Below are 20,320 nucleotides of genomic sequence, written 5' to 3'. Positions count from 1 at the left end.
CCTTGGCTTTCTATTATATTCCTTCCTTATTCAGGACTAAAAAGCTTCCAAATAAAATTATATTATGTGTAGTACCTCCAGCTTATTATTGCTCCAAAACTATGCTTAAACATATTTAGGTTTTCAGAAGAAAGATTAAGTTCGATCTGAAGCAAATGCCCCTTCCATAGCAAAATACAAAGGTTAACACTTCATATAAGATAAAGAAAACCCAGTGGCTGCTTTATTAAATAGTTACCTACTCTTCCTATCCACTACTTGCTAGGGGAAAAAAAATGACTATTAATTATGTCACCTCAGAGATGTGTAACTCACTTTAGTTAATCACAATTTGTCGAAATTCAGAAGGAGCATGTAATCCCCAAGTACAATAAAATAACATCTTGTTGTATGAAGATTATTTCATGGATTTAGATATTGTGCTCCCAGAATTAAAGTGTTCAGTAAAAGCTTAGTTAGTCATATATTTCCCAATAACAGTGTTATAAAGGTTGACTCTAAGGACAAAAAAATGTAAAAAACTTTTAATTCAACAGCCTATATATGGATTATCCATACCCCCACCCACCTTGTAAATTCTGCATGACCAATCTTAAACTCTGAGTGGATTTTTTTCTCTTCTGCACAGGAAGTTTCCAGAATTTCCCCATCTGCACATTTACAGAATAAAAATTAATTTCTATATGTGTCTAAGATAAACTTCAAGTGGCAAATCTGCCCCAAAACTTATAATATAATCCAAAATAAAGTATAAATGCTTTAACTGCTCATGTCTACCGATACGAAGGATTGACTACCCTCAACTTTAAAGCACATATGTTAAATTGTCAGCAAGGTGACACGATCCTCTTAGCTGGAATAAAAATGGTAAAAGCTTTAAAAGTTTTGCAAGAAACCAACTGGCAAGAAACTAAAACTAAAGATCAAAGTTTTATGAGAATAGAAATGGAAAATCTGTACACACAGACCCTAACAGGAAACAACATGGGAGAATTTTGAGTGGAAATCTTAATAATAGAGCTATATTATGTATAAAACAGAAGGCATCAGCTTGATGTACAGCAGAGCAGTTAAGGGCTATAGCCCTGAAGTCAGGTTGCTCCCATTCAAATCCCAGCTCTACTTACTGTGTAACTTAGGCAAGCTATTTAGCCTCCATATATCTCGGTGTGAAGTTGGCATAACAATGGCCCTTAATAAGATTGCAATGAGGATTAAATTAGATAACAGATGTAAAGCACTTAGCACAATGATTGGCACACAGTAAATACTTAGTATTTATTAGCTACTCGTATAATTATTATCCTCTTTCTAAAATTGTTTTATAACACCACACTAGCAGAAGTGCCCAAAATCACCTTAAGTAGTTAAAGAAAGAAATTATGTTCTCACTCCCTGATGAAAGTAGATAATCCTAATGCCCATCACACAACATTCCACAAATATAATAACCTGGACGCCAACACCAAAGAACCACAAATTAAATCATTAAAAATTAGTAAGGCATATAGGTTACTACTAATCTACTCACTTGAGCCCAGAGATCTAATTACTAATAATTAGATTACAGTATTAAGGGACTAATGAAATTCTTCTATACTATATTGCTGCTGAAGTGATCTTGAGGCAGGGGATAAATGGACCCCAGGCTGGGCAGCTGGAGTTTGTCCCCTGTGGACAGATACTCCAGAACAGCAGGAGCGAGAGAAGAGCTGAGCCCTGCCCAGATAACAGATAGAGACCACATATTTCTCATTCTCAAAGTCAAGGAGAACTTCCTGACTATACATGCGCAGAAAGGCTCCTTGGGTCAAAAAGGGAGTGATGTCAACCTACCCATAGGCCTCTTCGCTAGAATCCATCTTGGCTAAGAGATGCGTGCACACATGTGGGAGGACCCTGAGATAAACCAAATACGGACTCAGAACCAGACAAAGCAAGATGACTGGCCAGAGGAAACCTAGAAGAAATGCCCCATATAAGTGATTCAAACTACCATGAGGGTGGGACTCTCTCTGAGCCCGCCCGTGTGTGCCTATTCACACATACTCTTTTTCCTCCTAATAAACACTTTACTTGTTTCACTTCTTTCCGTCTTTGTGGGAATTCATTTCTACAAAGCCGAAGAAGGGCCAGGGCCTTGTCACTGGCCACTGGTCTAGTGGCTAGGATTCAGCGCTCTCGCTGCTGCAGCCTGACTTCAATCTCTGGCCAGGAACCGAAACCCTGCTTCAAGCCGCTGCAGGCCAAGACCACCCGAAATCAATCTTGAGGGGCAACCATGAAAAACCATAACAATGTCAAAAAGAATCAAAAACCATCAACTATTCTGTAAACACAGCAATTCAATCTGCCCCCCCATCCTCCAGCTTTAGCAGCTGGCAGGGAGGGCAATATATTCGAGATATTAGCTATTAAAAACACCTTAGTTCTCTCATGTCCCAATGAGTAAAAGGATCTACTGCAGATAATTCTAAAAGTTTGGTTTGCTTTTGACCTTGACAGCCTAAGAAAACCTAAGCAGTTCAGGGAAAGTAACACCTTTATCTAAAACCTCTCAGTTGGGGGTGAAAAGGACAGACTCCCAGAATGCCTGAATGCTTATACTATCCCCCAGGGAGAAACTATTTGAGACTGAGCTGTTAACTGGCAGCTACCACTGTCAGCATCACCTGAACAGGCCTCCAGCCCAGGAATCTAGTAACTACTTACTAGGTAGCCACTAATTTACTCTTCATTTCAAAGCAGCCTTTTTATCCAGGTTTAAAAAAAATGAAACTGTCTAAATGTTGTTTTGGGGTTTTTTTCGCAGCAGATGGAAATGCGTTCATCATTAGTCTCCATTATTCTTTTCAGCTAAAAACTTGTGGTTGTAAAGCAAAGAAATAAAAGATTTTGGGTGATTTTAATCAAAGTTTGCACTCTAACCCTGCCCTGCAGCATGCTGTAATATGAGGAACATTCCTGCCTCACACTCCCAAAGAAATGAGTTTTTATGTGAATACCCCCTACATTATCTGTCACCTCTTTTTTTGTTGTTGTTTCTATCCATGCGGCCAATATTAGGCATCTACTACTTTATGCTAGGTGCTACATAGCGCCATCCTTGAAAAAAAAATTCATCAATAATAAACTGACTGCATTAATAAAAGTTTGACGTGGAATAAACGAATCATAAAACACTTTTAGGAGTACGCACGTATACAAAACAAAAAAATTCTAGACTCAACGTGCTGCTCGCCCTCTCTGAAAAGCACTGTAGGTACAGGCACCAAAATATTTAAGGTGCTTTTGAAATGCAGAGGAAAACAGTGTATAATCAAAAGCAGATGGGCTTTAAAATTAGTTCCACCATTTATAAGTAGTATAAACTTAGACAAATTATTTACTCTCTCTGAACGGTCCTCATCTCTAAAAGGGAAATATAAATATTTACCTTACATAAGGGTTGTTGTGAGAACTGAATATAACGTATATTAAATGCCCAGTACAGTGTCTGGCGTACAGTATATTATCAATAGATAGACTAGTATTATTAGAGACATTTTCAACAACAGGACACATTTAGTAGTGACTCTTAACTCCTTGATGGAAAAAATCCATCGTGTCAATAGAACTAATAACCATTCTGAAAAACAAAGTAAAATCATAAATTTCATTAAAAAAACATGTAATTTGAAACATATAAATTAGGAGAATTTCTTTTGGCAGGTTGGGAGATAGGAACCTGCAACTAAGAGATGAGTTACATTTCACAAGAAGAGTATTTAAACAAACAAACAAAAAATATATAGTGAGATTATGGAGGGAAGACCTGGAGAAGGAAAAAAGTCAAGAAGTAGCTATACCTATTTGTCAAATTGAAAAGGTCTTGTCTCTTCCCCTTATTCTTTCTCCTCTTCTCAACTCCTCTAAGGAAGAAATATGTTCTCTTAGACACTGGGAGTCCAAAAAAAAAAGGGAAGTCTGAAGTAACAAGGCAAACAAGCAATCTCTATATATTAAACCACCTGCTAATTCTTTGAGTCAACAGGTTTTTTTGTTTAGTTTTACAATTTTTTTCACTTTAAAATACATATAACTTACATAATGTACCTTGGGATTAGGTCTATCAGTCATTCCACCCTTACTCTGAATTAACTTAATCAAATAATTATGGATTAGCTATCAGTTATGAGAGAAATGGACTTCATCTGGAGGAGAGATTAAGGGACAAAAGAGAGAAATGAGTGATTTTAATGCACAGGGCACTTGTGAGATGAGAAAGCATCATTATCCAATGGAGGAAATAACAGCCAGGAAAGGAAGAGGTTGCAGGAGAGTGTGCACCAAGCACCAGAGAGCAAACACTAACGATCAACACACCACTTACTTGTTTTTTTGTTTTTTGTTTTTTTAATTATTTATTTATTTATTTATTTTTGGCTGTGTTGGGTCTTTATTGCTGTGCACAGGCTTTCTCTAGTTGCAGTGAGAGGGGGCTACTCTTCATTGCGGTGCACGGGCTTCTCATTGCTGTGGCTTCTCTTGTTGCAGAGCACGGGCTCTAGGCGCGCAGACTTCAGTAGTTGTGGCACACGAGCTCAGTAGCTGTGGCTCATAGGCTCTAGAGCGCAGGCTCAGTAGTTGTGATGCACGGGCTTAGCTGCTCCGCAGCATGTGGGATCTTCCCAGACCAGGGCTCGAACCCGTGTCCCCTGCATTGGCAGGCCGATTCTTAACCACTGAGCCATGAGGTAAGTCCCTTGTTTTTTCTTAAAGACAGTAATTGCCAGCGTGTCTTACTGAAGACCAAATGCTACTACAGATTACCAATACTTATCAACTGTAGGACTGTGAAACAGAATACCACATACTTTGAAACACTGGGGTCTGAAAATATGAAGTTCTTCTCATCAAACTATAGAAAAATCATTATCACTCAAAAAGTAATGTTTATTTAATTGCATCTTCGGAAAAAAATAAGGATCACCAGAAAGAAACATTCAAATTCACTTCTCCTTACAGGCCTCTTTCAAGCTTTTCTGAACTCCTTTGCTTATGGATGTAGACATACACAAATTTCTCAATTTAAATTTAAAACCTAGCATACAGGGGCTTCCCTGGTGGCACAGTGGTTAAGAATCAGCCTGCCAATGCAGGGGACACGGGTTCAAGCCCTGATCCAGGAAGATCCCACATGTCACAGAGCAACTAAGCCCACGTGCCGCAACTACTGAACCTGTGCTCTAGAGCCCGCGAGCCACAACTACTGAAGCCCGCATGCCTAGAGCCCATGTTCCGCAACAAGAGAAGCCACCGCAATGAGAAGCCCGTGCACCGAAATGCAGAGTAGCCCCGCTCGCCACAACTAGAGAAAGCCTGCGCACAGCAACGAAGAGCCAATGCAACCAAAACTAAATAAATAAAATTGAAAAAAAAAAAAAAACCTAGCATACAAAATTGTGCAGAGAAGCCCTCTTTCAGCTTTAAGGTTTCAAGAAAGAATCTTCTTTAACAGATCTTCAAGCACTGCAAAGGCTCCTTAGAATGATAACTGAACTAAGTCAGTCTGAGTCAATTGCAAACTCTACCAGCCTTCTGAACACAAGTGAAATGGTTTCCAGGTCTGGTTCAGAAATAGTCACACAGAAGTTGAGACAGATACTCTATGCCTCATATCTAGTAATCTCACTATTGGATCCTGAGCCCATGGGACTTCCCTGGAGGTCCAGTGGTTAAGACTCCGTGCTTCCACTGCAGGGGACATGGGTTCGATCCCTGGTCAGGGAAATAAGATCCCTCATGCCACGCAGCGTGGCCAAAAAAAAAAAAAAAAAAAAAACAACCCTGAGTCCATACACCAAAAAAAATTTGTCACTTGATTACCACTGAGTCTCCATTTTTAAGTGTTTTCGTATCTTAAGATACAATTATCAAAGAAAACATCATTTTGTTTAACCAGTTATCTTTGGAGTTGACATCCATCAAATATTTTTTTTTTCCTTAAACCTAAAGGGAATAACCCTCTGAAGAGGAAAGGGAGAAGTTACTTCAAAATCTTGTACTTTCCATTTTCCTTTCCAACCATATCTTCATAGTTAAATTCCAAAGTGTGTGTAGGGGGGGAGGACAGGAGCAATAAAGTTAATTGGAGATAGTGCTGTAGTGAAGTACATCCTTTCAGTTTGATGCAATGGAATTTTGCAGTTGAAATATGGCCCCCCAAAAGGTGCACAGTTTATTCAAAAAAGAGCTGGCTTGAGGATCACAGAGGTAGAGAAGTACTATATACAGAGTCAGAGATATGCACCTGCCTGGAAGTAAGAAACCTGAAGCAACAAGCATGCTGAAAAGTTCCCTAGTGTCTCATTTCTGTCTTTTAATATAATTTTCTCCTTTGCTGGGGAGATAATAAAAAATAGTTGAGAGGGAAAAAAAGCATGATAAAGAGTTGTGGAGGTGACGTAAAGAATAAGGAAAAGGGAAGTGGGAAAAAATGGATCTTATTCTAGTGATAGCTTCTATAAGACCCTCAGCCAGCTGCCATGATGTAATAATAATAAAATAAATGCTATTGCTTATTGAGTACTGTGTGCCAGGCATTACGCTAAGCACATTATACAAACTATCGCCTTTACTCCCTATAACAGCTCTGTACGTTGGGTATTATTACACTTATTTTACACGTAAGGAAGCTCAGATTACACCTGAAACCTGGCAACCTTCTAAAAAGGATCCATTTACACCCGATAACATTTTCTCTAGGCGTTATGTCCTTAAAATCCCCTCCTAGAGGATTTCCAAACTCTTGCCCTATGCTGCTTACAGAGAGCACCTGAGTTTCAACAGCTACACATTTCTCTCTTCATAACCTCTCAACAAAGAAAGCTCTCTCAGTAACTTCTCTTGATACATGTGTCCCCTACTCTTAAGGTCCTTTGGAATATCCCCTGTGAATCATCCAATGGCTCACTTGTATTTACCAGCAAAATCTCTTCAAGCCCCAGGGGTATCCCATGTCACTATGTGCCCAAGTGTATATGTTGTCCATTTGGATATATCTTACTGTATACACACTTCTCTCTGCCCTCTCCCTCCCCACAGTGTCACTGAATGGCATGAATTTCACCTCTATTCTCTTAACTATTAATTCATATTCACTTCCTTAAATAGAGACTCAAAATCCCTCTCTCTTCAGAAAACCTGCCCGTGATTAGCATCATTTAACTGTAAACTTTCTTGTAGCAGAAAGGCCCTGGATTGGAAACCAGATCTGGCTTCTAATCTTGGTTCTTTTACTTGATATGATACCTGGGCAAATCACTCCACCTTTCTAGGACTAGTTTCTCAACCATAAAAAAGGGGAATTAGACTAAATAAGCTCAAGACTAATTCCCAGATCTACAAATTTTTTTATGCAAAAAGATTACCAAAAGCATTAACTTATAAAAATGGAAAAATTGTTATAAATTTTTAAAATTACTTAAGGCACCTTGGATTTTTAAAAATTAATACACAACATATTAAAACCACAAAAACAGAGAAAAACTTTTAAACTTCAAAGGGTGACGAGGTTGATTAAATTGTCCATTTTCCATTCTTTATTTGACACATGACTGAAAACCCAGGTAATCCCTTAAAAGACTACTAGGCTATGAATATACACACTCTCCTATTAACTAATCACTATGCAATCTTTCAAATACCACATATTTGTTTAATATACCAAAAGCATTCTAAATACTACCTGTGATGATTAGTTTTATCTGTCAACTTGGCTAGGTTATAGTACCCAGTTACTTAATCAAACATTAATCTAGGTGTTGCTGTAAAGGTATTTTGTAGATATGGTTAATATCTACAGTAAGTTGACTTTAAGTAAAGGAGATTACCCTTGATAATGTGGTCGGGACACACCTAATCAATTGAAGGGCTTAAGAGCAAAAACTGAGGTTTCCCAGAGAAGAAGGAATCCTGCCTCAAGACTGAAGCATCGACCTGACCTTAAGCCTGCCAGCCTGCCCTACAAATTTTGGAATTGCCCCTCACAATGTCGTGAGCCAATTCATGAAAACAAATCTGTTTTAAAAAACACACACATATACAAATGATATTGGTTTTGTTTCTCTGGAGAATCCTGACTGATACACTAATATACTGAATACTCAGACTGGTATTTTGTTCTTTTTTAAGTGAGGATTAACAGGTGTCTGTTTCTTGTAACCTCTTTAAAATATTAAAGCATTTTAAATATGTAACCGGAATGTTATTTTTTAAGTTAGTATTTCCTACACAGTGCCAACAAATTAGCGACGCTATTATCTCACTGTGCTTTTCTTTATTAAAATACATAGGGAGAAAAAGAAAAGTGATGTTTTCCACACTGAATTTTTAAACTCCAAAACTGATTTCAGAAGATTCTGAGATTCATTTTTTTTCTCATTTTCATGGCTTTCAAAGTGTTTCATAACTAGCCGTTAGTATAACATGACTGTGAAGAAAGTCACTTATCAGCCCAACTTTAAAGATTAAGGAACCAGACAAAGAGAAGTAGTAGACTTTGCTCTACTTTATCGAGTGACATCTGCAAAATCAAGCTGGAAATTTTCCAACTCTAAGTTTTATTGTTGACCCATCAATTAGTTAGTTCTCCATGCTACACTGACATAGAAAAATATTCTAGAATCACAACATACACAGAAACTATTAAGGACATAAGAATGATGTATTTAGTATTCAATAATATCAGTTCACATGCTGGTTCCATTCAAAAAGTATTACTGATACCAGGTACCTACAAACTTTTTCTGTAAAGGGTCAGTAGTATTTAGGCCTTGCAGGCCATAAGGTCTCTTTGGCAACTACTCAACTCTGCCATTGTAGCCCCAAAGCAGCCAATGACAGTACATAAATGAATGAGTATGGCTATATTCCAATAAAACTTTATTTACTAAAACAGACCAGCTTTGGCCTCTGGGCCATAGTTTGCTGACCTCTGACTCATGAAATCATGGAGCAGGAAAAGACCCTGGAGGTCATATGGTACACTCCCATTCAATGCCAAAACACCTCTATATCCAGTGCCAGTGACCATCTGGCTCAGAACAGTTTCCATAAACAGACTGTTTTCCAAGCTAGATTGGTTATTCCTCAATAAGGGACTTCAAGGATGGGATATTTTCCCAGAGTGTGGAACTAACCAGAGCACTGTGGGTCATTTAGCATTCCTGGTTCCTGAAGAGTCAATGCTACCTACACAAATATACACCTATCACTATGACAACCAAAACTTTCCCCACATATTCCCAAATCCCATGGGGTAGGGGTACTGGTACCCAATGGGTTAAGATATATTGAGCTATACTGAGGTGGGATATGTGGCAACTGTCCCATGCAGCCGTTCCCCCTTCTACCCACGGCAGACATGACTAATCAATCACAATACTCTTTCCTAGCGAGGCTGGCCTTTGCCTCAGAATTTTTAACACAACGCTCAAGACAACCATCTCCAATGAATCAGAATCGTGATGTTAAAACATATTTGTTATCCCTAATGTAAAAGGATAGTTCTACACACACACTCTGAAAAGAAACTGGCTTCCTTTAAGTTTACAAAGCTGAAAAATAATATGGTTTACTTTTAAACCCTAAGGCATGTTTTGAAAGTTTGTGAAAATATTTCTTGGTTGTGACAATGACTGAGGACACTGAAGGCACTTGGTGTACTGAGGAATGCCACATGTCCTGCAACACTAGGGACAGTACTGCACAACAAAGGATTATCCTGCATCCCCCATGATGTTTTAATATCCCACTAGAAATAGATGTGGATGAAAAACCTGTTTAAATTATCTAAGCCTAGACTGTAACTCCATTTAACACATAAACAGGAATTCTCTTTTTCACATTTTTAATAATCACTAAGTTCTCCCAAAATGTAACTGCTCTGAAAGTCAAAGTAAGACTGTACTTAACTTTTCTCTGAATTTTGCCAAGAATTATTCACCATTTTGGAAAATCATCTCAATGACAGCAATATAATTCAGTGTATATAAGTACAATTTATCTGAATAAGCCTGCATTTGTAATGATTTCCATCACAGTAATTCTAGACACAGGTACGAAAAGTTAACCACTTGGTATGTGTAGAGCATATACATATTAAAAAGTATATTTAATGACTTTATTTTTATTTCTCCTTTATATTACAGTTAGAACATTATATTCATTTCTTTGCAGTCAGGTTTGCAAGTAGTTACAGTATATCTATGAATTCATTTCAGGATAGTAAAGGAGGGACTATAAAACATTTGTTATAAAAACAGAGTGTTGGCTCTGACAGGTTAAGAACCACTGATCTAAACTAATGAAGCCTTGTTGACCAAATTTCGCTAACACAGACACAAATCTTGCCCAAAATTTGGAAACAAATCTAATGTGCTTCAAGGGTTCAAACACAACTTTACTGGCTATCTGAAGCCATTTTTACAGAAAAACACTAGATCTCTCAATATAGGTGCAGCTTCCATATCTCCTTTTCCCTTCTGTATAAAATATACAAGAAATGACTGTGAAAGCCAAGTGCTTAGGACCTCTAAGTCCTCCAGCACACTGGAGCTGTCACTGTGATTACTTCTACCCAATTGTGAAGAGAACTGGCAGTGATTAATAGAGTCAATGAAAGAACCCAGTCATCACTGAGGCAACTGCCCTTGAGCAACAGACACAAAGCTCCTACTCTGAGAGAGTCCATTTTCCAAGAGGGCAGAAATGTTCAATATCTGCACTGTCTATATAAGAGACTACTAGTTTAAAATTTAAAGGTTTGACATTGACTAAAAGTGGAAATAATCTCCACATAAGTCTATCTATTTTATATATATATATATGTTATATATATATATATACATATACACACACACACACATATATATATATATAGCCATTGGTAAACCTAGCTTCCAAGAATACTAATTATTGTTTCCCTCTATAAGTCTTTTTTTAAAAACTTTTTATACTTCATGGCAGTTTTTAATTCTTTAGAGTGTCGATAAGAGTCCATATATAGTTCAAAGACTAAACTCCAAAGCAAAACCATAAACATAAGCAAGGTCAGGTCCCAGAAACTTTCTTTAAATCAAGTTTTCAACTATTCTAGGTTAAGTGGTGACATTTAGTTTTAAGAGCTAAGAGAGACAGGTATATTGGAACATAATTCTAATGATTTATTTTTTCTATTCTTCAGAGACATGCATGTAAAAGTGAGCGGTAGGGAGCTAAATAAATAAATTAATTAAATAAAGGCTTTGAAATGGCCTATAAGTAACTCTTGGGTCTCTCAGAGAATAAGGCAACCAGGTCCAGAGAACTAGCACTTGTCACACTTCTCTGCAGAAAACTTTGTATAAAATTATCCACAAATGATCTGCTTCTAAACCCTACAAGGCACATTAGCTATTTAGCTATAATCAGTCCAAAGCCAGTCCCAACTCAACACAAGCTTTAAGGGATAAGTATTATAAGTGAAGAAGACACAGCTGAAAAGGATGGCTAAGAAGCAAATAAGAATATTAAGACCAAAATACATCTCTACAGGCTAAAATGCTGGACTGCTGAAACACAGGCAGGAAAAATTTAATAGAGAGTAGGTGTAAGGTCATATATTTCAATTTAAAAATCAGCCATACAAGTACAGGGACTAGACTAACAGAGAGTTCCTGCAAAAATCTGGGGAGCTTTGGCTTACCAAATGCTTACTATAAGAGCAAGATATGTCTGCTTAAATATTAATGCAATTTTGGACTTCAATAATATTGAATATGCAGTAATAGAAAGAGTATGGTGTCCACCTTACAGGAAGTAATAGTCCCACTATTTGCTGCCTTGATCAGACATCTAAAATAGTGCAGACAATTATAGAAGCCATATTTTCACAATACTGACAACCTAGAGCATCCAGAATAAGACAATCAGGATAGTGAGAGATCTAGGTATTGGCATTATTTAACCTGAAGAAGAGATAATATGAGACCGTTTTTTAAATATGTGACAAAATTTTAAATAGAAAAGAAAAAATAGATCTTCTATGTTTCTCTGGCTGATATAACTAAAACCAATGGATAAAAAAAACGCAACAGGTAATTTGGATCTGTTATAAATAAAAGAATAACCTTATAACTTGAGCCACCCAACAACAAACCAAGGTTGTATAAAAAGGAAGTGAACACCTTGTTTCTCTATGTATTCAGGCAAGGGCCTAAAGTCCTCTGGGATAAGAAGTGTTATGAGGGTACCCAAATCAGGTAGAAGATTGGATTAAGGAACTGCTACAGGTTCACTCCAATTCTGCAATGATATCATTTTAAGGGCAGAAGAAAAAGTACAAGTTGAGTCAACAAACACTTTATTTCCCTAGTAGCAAGTTATGCTGGTAAAAGGGGAGAAGAATTGAGAGGGCCAAAGTGATTCTAAGGTACCTTTAAAAATACATGGTACATAAGGAACTCAAAGTGAGATGCAGTGGAAAAGGGCACTGGATTTAGGGTTAGAAGACTGAGGTTGCATCCCAGTTCCAACCCAGCCTAGCTCTGTAGGATGTAGGGCAAGTCACTGAACCCTTCTGTAGTTCAGGTTTTTCCACCTCAGAAATAGGGATACCACCTGTCCTGCCTTAAGGATCAGATGACTGTATAAGAAAAGCACTGACTAAATAATTTATACATAAATTATCATTGTTATTATTCTACATTGATCAGAGTCTTCTAAGCTCTGTTCACCACACTTTAAAAAGGATATGAAACAAAATACTAGCAAACAGAATCCAACAACACATTAAAAGGATCATACACCATGATCAAGTGGGAGTAATCCCAGGGATGCAAGGATTCTTCAATATATGCAAATCAATCAGTGTGATACACCATATTAACAAATTGAAGAATAAAAACCATACGATCATCTCAATAGATGCAGAAAAAGCTTTTGACAAAATTCAACACCCATTTATGATAAAAACTCTCCAGAGAGCGGGCAGAGAGGGAACCTACCTCAACATAATAAAGGCCATATATGACAAACCCACAGCAAGCATCATTCTCAATGGTGAAAAACAGAAAGCATTTCCTCTAAGATCAGGAACAAGACAAGGATGTCCACTCTCGTCACTATTATTCTACATAGTTTTGAAAGTCCTAGCCATGGCAATCAGAGAAGAAAAAGAAATAAAAGGAATACAAATTGAAAAAGAAGAAGTAAAACTCTCAGTGTTTGCAGATGACATGATACTATACATAGATAATCCTAAAGACGCCACCAGAAAACTACTAGAGCTAATCAATGAATTTGGTAAAGTTGCAGGATACAAAACTAATGCACAGACATCTCTAGCATTCCTATACACTAACAACGAAAGATCAGAAAGAGAAATTAAAGAAACAATCCCATTCACCACTGCAACAAAAAGAATAAAATACCTAGGAATAAACCTACCTAAGGAGGTAAAAGACCTGTACTCAGAAAACTATAAGACACTGATGAAAGAAATCAAAGATGAAACAAACGGATGGAGAGATATACCATGTTCTTGGATTGGAAGACTCAATCTTGTGAAAATGACTATACTACCTAAAGCAATCTACAGATTCAATGCAATCCCTATCAAATTACCAATGGCATTTTTTACAGAACTAGAACAAAAAAATCTTAAAATTTGTATGGAGACACAAAAGACCCCGAACAGCCAAAGCAATCTTGAGGGAAAAAATTGGAGCTGGAGGAATCAGACTCCCTGACTTCAGACTATACTACAAAGCTAATCAAGACAACATGGTACTGGCACAAAAACAGAAATATAGATCAATGGAACAGGATAGAAAGCCCAGAGATAAACCCACGCACCTATGGTCAACTAATCTATGACAAAGGAGGCAAGGATATATAATGGAGAAAAGACAGCCTCTTCAATAAGTGGTGCTGGGAAAACTGTACAGCTACATGTAAAAGAATGAAATTAGAACACTCCCTAACACCATACACAAAAATAAACTCAAAATAGAAGACCTAAATGTAAGACTGGACACTATAAAACTCTTAGAGGAAAACACAGGAAGAACACTCTTTGACATAAATCACAGCAAGATCTTTCCTGACCCACCTTCTAGAGTAATGGAAATAAAAACAAAAATAAACTAATGTGGCCTCATGAAACTTAAAAGAAAGTTTAACAACTTTCTATAAACTATAAACAAGACAAAAAGACAACTCTCAGAACGGGAGAAAATATTTGCAAACGAATCAATGGACAAAAGATTAATCTCCAAAATATATAAACAGCTCATACAGCTCAATATAAAAAAAAAAAAAACCCAATCAAAAAATAGGCAGAAGACCTAAATAGACACTTCTCCAAAGAAGACATACAGATGGCCAAGAGGCACACGAAAAGTTGCTCAACATCACTAATTATTACAGAAATGCAAATCTAAACTACAACGAGGCATCACCTCACACCAGTTAGAATGGGCATCATCAGAAAATCTACAAACAACAAATGCTGGAGAGGATGTGGAGAAAAGGGAACCCTCTTGCACTGTTGGTGGGAATGTAAATTGATACAGCCACTATGGAGAACAATACAGAGTTTACTTAAAAAACTAAAAATAGAGCTACCATATGACCCAGCAATCCCACTACTGGGCATATACCCTGAGAAAACCATAATTCAAAAAGAATCATGTACCAAAATGTTCATTGTGGCACTACTGACAATAGCCAGGTCATGGAAGCAACCTAAATGTCCACAGACAGATGAATGGATAAAGATGATGTGGTACATATATACAATGGAATATTACTCCACCACAAAAAGGAACTAAATTGAGTCATTTGCAGAGATGTGGATGGACCTAGAGACTGTCATACAGAGGGAAGTAAGTCAGAAGAGAAAAACAAATATCATATATTAACGCATATATGTGGAATCTAGAAAAATGGTACAGATGAAGCAGTTTGCAAGGCAGAAATAGAGACACAGCTGTAGAGAACAAATGTATGGACACCAAGGGGGGAAAGTGGTGGGGGGGGTTATGAATTGGGAGATTGGGATTGACATATACACACTAATTTGTATAAAACAGATAACTAATAAGAACCTGCTGTATTAAAAAGTAATAATAAAATAAAATTCAAAATAAAAAAAGGATATGAAAAACCTAGAATCCTAATAGATCAACCAAGATAAAGCCTTGTAACTTGACTAAAGAGAGAGAAAGCATGTTTTAGGTAGAAACCCTCAAGGAAAAAAGTCTTACCCAAGGAAAGGTAAAAGGTATTTATTATAGAATAGGTTGTGTGTTCTTAAAAAGGATGTTGTTCAGTTGTTTTCTACAGGAAGAAGAAAAAAGATTCAGAACGAGAAGAGGTGGATTTAAATGAATGCAAGGGAGATTTCAGTTAGGTCCAGGGAATAACATTTTACATGCTTGTTTTCATCAAATGAAAATGTATAAGCCACAAAGCAACAAAAAGACAAAGGAATCCTACCTGTCAAGATGATAAGACCCTGGAAGAGGCTATGGATGTTTAGAATTCAAAACCTACCTGTCCTGGATTGGTCAACATTTACTAGCCTTAAGGGAGTCAAATCAGATTATCTCCCAAGGTCCTTTCTAGCACTAGAACTCAGAGAATTAGAACCAATAAATAACTGTTTATTAGGAAAAGAAATAAAGTTAGCAGTTGAACTTGGGAATATATTTTATATGAGCTTTCTACTTTAATCAAAAGTGCTCTTATTAGTCATGTACCACAATGTTCATTGCAGCTCTATTTACAATAGCCAGGACATGGAAGCAACCTACCTAAGTGTCCATCGACAGATGAATGGATAAAGAAGATGTGGCACATATATACAATGGAATATTACTCAGCCATAAAAAGAAACGAAACTGAGTTATTTGTAGTGAGGTGGATGGACCTAGAGTTTGTCATACAGAGTGAAGTAAGTCAGAAAGAGAAAAACAAATATCATATGCTAACACATATATACGGAATCTAAAAAAAAAAAAAAAAGGTTCTGAAGAACCTAGGGGCAGGACAGGAATAAAGACACAGATGTAGAGAATGGACTTGAGGACACAGGGAGGGGGAAGGGTAAGCTGGGACGAAGTGAGAGAGTGGCATGGACATATATACACTACCAAATGTAAAACAGACAGCTAGTGGGAAGCAGCTGCATAGCACAGGGAGATCAGCTCAGTGCTTTGTGACCACCTAGAGAGGTGGGATAGGGAGGATGGGAGGGAGACGCAAGAGGGAGGAGATATGGGGATATATGTATATGTATATGTATAGCTGATTCACTTTGTTATAAAGCAGAAACTAACACACCATTGTAAAGCAATTATACTCCAATAAAGATGTTAAAAAAAAAAAGAAGTGCTCTTATTCTTAAGTGATAAAGCAAATGAGAAAATGTTAAAAATAGGTGAATCTGAGTAAAGGGTATACAGGTGGTTCCCTGTACTATTTTGATTTTTGCAACTTTATTCAATTACTGTGAAATAGTCATCATTTCGGTTTAAAATATTAGGAGTTGAATTGTACTTCTTATCTTACTAGTTCTTGTGGGAAAGTCTAGAACTTGATTATGTATCACTTCCTAGGGCCTGCCCTCCCTCCTCTGCTGTAATTAAGACACGTTCACTCATATACAGTGGTTGGTTTTCTCACATCTACAATGTTCTCATCAATCTCCATGCCTTCATCCTCTCAATTTTGAAAATAAACTTCGGTATTTGTTTTTTATTCACATTTCAACCCTTCCCTCAAACCTCGCCAAGACTCCTAATAACCGTATAAACTTTGACTTCCCAGCCTCTGCCAGGTCATTCTCAAGGAGGTGGGAGAGGTGGGAGGGATTTCTTTCCCTGCCAGCTGCAGGCAAAGAGGGAGCACATTGTCTGTAGGGTATTTTAAAACAATAATAAAAGCAACTAAAAGTCTTTCTGCCTTTTATTATCACCAGGCACTGGCAATTAGAAACAACCTTAGTGTTGAGACACTCCTTCCAACCACTGCAGACAGCTCCAAACATCACCCCTTAATATGTCACCAGTAATGGTCAGCCTTCCCAACCTCTGCCAAAATCTTCTTTCCAACAGTTTTTCTTTTCCTCAGGATCTCAAATTAAAAACAAAACAAAAACTAATAATAACAACAAAGACTAAAGGCAATCAGTGTATTTTCTACAGTATTTGTAATTGTGAGGTATATCATTATCACTTTAATAGAAAAGCTCATATATAATTTAATGTGATGCCTCACTCAAAACAAAACTAAGTAGAGTCCATTTATATAATCCAGATCAATTATGATTTAGTATTAAAACTATATTTCAAACGACAATAATGTAAACAAATGGTTCACAGTCATAACTTAATGCCTGGAGGCTGGAAAATTTGCCAAGATTTATGGGATCAGACTCAGCAGAACAGACAAGGCTCTACTAACATAACTGCAGTCCTTTATGGCTGCTCTGATCGCCCTGCGTCACACTTTGAGGGCCAGGTCATCCTAGACACTATGAGAAAAAAGGTCTAACTCGGTGAAAGAAAAAGGACAAAAAGAGATACTAAAAGAAGGGATCGACTATGTCTCGGCCAATCTTGTTGAGGGCCATCTTGCATCAAAGGCAATGCAGCAGCTGGATGGTAAATCAGCAGATCAACAACACTCTGCTGGGTATCTCCCTGTCCAGCTGTATTCCTCAGCTGTAACAAATCCTCCCGATTCTATCAAAAGGCAGGGAATGCCTTTCTCACTAGGGTATGCAGATAACTGAAAATGGACTAGATAACAATAAAATTGATAATCAGAGAGTACAGAACCAAAAAACTCAATATAGCAAGTTACTTCACATATTACAAATGGGTTATTAATGAAAACAAAATGTGCTAGTATGTGTATATGAAGACACTTTTGACTACAGCTGTTTTAATCGTTCTTCCAATACACAGATACACATTCCACTGCAGCAGAAATAAAAAGAAATAGTAAATCCATAAGAATAACTAGTAATTTGCTGCACCCTGATAAAAAAAAATGCCACTATTGGTTAAACTGTTAAATACATCTAAATCCTACAGAATAACACAGAGTAATCCTACAGAACAAACAGAATTTATCTAGAGAAGGCTAAGAAATTTACTCAACGATTAGAACAAATAACAAAAATTCCAAAGATTATCCAGAACACAAGGCAATCAAATTTCAAACATACTACTCAGATATATAATTAGAAACTTGCCACAGAAGGCAGGGCTCTTGTGTTTCAACAATGATCACAACCTCTCCTATGAACTAACATCTAATGGCCTACAAGCTTTCTCCCAAAACCAAGGGAAAAGGGGGAAGAACACATTTTTAAATCAAGATTATATAGAAAAATCAGATCAACCTTTCAGAAAAACAGTATTGTCTACTTTTAAGAAATAAGATTAAGACATATAGAAATCTACATAGCAGTTAATTCAAAAACTTTAAAGGTCAGTGTCATCTTTTCACTTTCTAATTTGAAAAACTATTCAATTTGCTCACTTCCCTGTTACAGCATTGTTTATGTTTAGGCGATGCTTTCCACTTTTAAGTATCAGCTGTGCCCCTAAACATAAGGAAATTATCTATCTTACTCAAGCATAAATTTTCAAGGCCATCAAGAGTTTATAAGCTATAGTTAATAATATTATGTTGTATATTTTAAATTTGTTAAGACAGTAGATCTTAAGTGTTCTCACCACAAAAAGAGAGAAATTAGTAACTACGTGAAGTGATGGTTTGTTAATTAGCTTGATTGTGGTAATCATTTCACAATATATGTGTATATCAAATCATCACGTTGTACACCTTAAATATATGCAATTTTGATTTGTCAATTATGTCTCATTAAAGCTGGGGGAAAAAAGAGTTTACAAGCTAGCAAGACACCAAGCCATCAAGAAACATAAACTGTTCTAGTTTACTTGAATTAGAGCAAGACAGACCACCAAATCAGATCTAAAAGATACCTGTACCAATACAGTAGTTTTAAAAGTAAAAAATGTTAACACTTGAAATATGAAACACTTGAAACAAGCAAAAGATTCAACCATCAGATATCACCGTCAACCAATGACAATGTTAGGGCTCTCCCTAGGTACCTCACCCCATTTGTGACAAAAATACAAATTTGCCATCTATCTAAAGCTAAAACAGTCTTTGTAATTATGCAGAAGTGAGATACTCTATGACGTAGATTAGGAAGTACATATTAACTGCAAGTCAATAAAACATGAATAAAATGTAGACAATAACTAAAATTAATAATAACCTCTGGTAATGATAAAAGCAAGCCCACATAGTACACGATGGCCAATAAGGAAAACTAAATATGCTAATGTGTATATAACAACAGAACTTGGGTTATCAATATTTTTTAACAATCTACCAATGGCAAATATATATGTTTTCTTTGTAGCAGAAATAAAAAGTAACAGTAAATCCACAGGAATTGCTAGTAATTGGCTGCACCCTAATCTAAAATTGCCTTTACCGGTTAAACTCAAAAACTAAATACAATAGGATAACTTTTAGTAAAAATATATTAGAAAGTTAGGCAGAAAAACAATGAATAGTAACTGCAAACGTGACGGCACTGGCTTTCCATGTAATTATCACTGTAATTCCAAACGCATTTACAAGTTCATTCCATGACAAAGCAAATAACCTAAACTCCGCAAGGTAGAGAAGATTCCAAAAGGAAAACTTTGGTTGGCTTGCTGGTATGAAGACAACTTTAAAGCACTATCTGTTTGACAAAGAAATGCAGCATAAGTTGGACCCTGGTGAGGAAGAGTTCAAGTTTTCCCTGGGAATGTAAATTCTTCCCCGAAATCCACACAGGTTTAAAAAAAAAAAAAAAAAAAAAGGCACATCAGAAAGCCAGCATTAATTGCAAAGGAGGCAATACGAGTTCAGCATCCAGTAGGTGGCTGGTCATCTTTCTGACCCGTTAGGTCAAGACGTCCTTCTCATCTACGACCCTCAGAGAAGGACTGCCTCCCTCCTCTCCAACCTCCCCTGGAAGCCAACCTCTGCCAACTCGTGCCACCCTCACAATCTGCCAAGTGCCGGGACACTCCCCCAAGTGGGACTGCTCTCCTCCGAGATGCCTCCTGCCCAGTGTCACCCGCCACCCTCCTCCCCTTCTCAGGGCCTCTTCGGCCTCAGGGTCCCCGGTGCCTCCCTCCTCAGCCCCTCACGGCTGCCCTCAGGGCTGCCCCCGTCCCCCGACCCCCAATCCTGG

The 20,320-nt window shown here is 37.2% G+C and overlaps 1 protein-coding gene and 1 long non-coding RNA gene across 7 annotated transcripts in view; both read right to left on the bottom strand.

Moving 5' to 3' along the window:
* Nucleotides 1-20,302, bottom strand: part of LOC309627848 — an 81,930-nt gene extending 61,628 nt beyond the window's left edge. The window contains exon 1 of the long non-coding RNA XR_014243991.1: nt 3,849-20,302. This is a non-coding gene — a long non-coding RNA (uncharacterized lncRNA). The remainder of the gene's footprint in view (nt 1-3,848) is intronic.
* The window catches only part of DISP1 (dispatched RND transporter family member 1), a 228,287-nt gene that overhangs the window by 187,862 nt on the left and 20,105 nt on the right, over nt 1-20,320 (bottom strand). The window lies entirely within an intron of this gene.

Source organism: Balaenoptera borealis (genome assembly GCF_965194805.1).
Source record: "Balaenoptera borealis genome assembly, chromosome: 1".
Classification (NCBI taxonomy): Eukaryota; Metazoa; Chordata; class Mammalia; order Artiodactyla; family Balaenopteridae; genus Balaenoptera; species Balaenoptera borealis.
The sequence above is the reverse complement of the archived record's forward strand: the minus strand, read 5'-3'. Positions and strand labels throughout refer to the sequence as shown.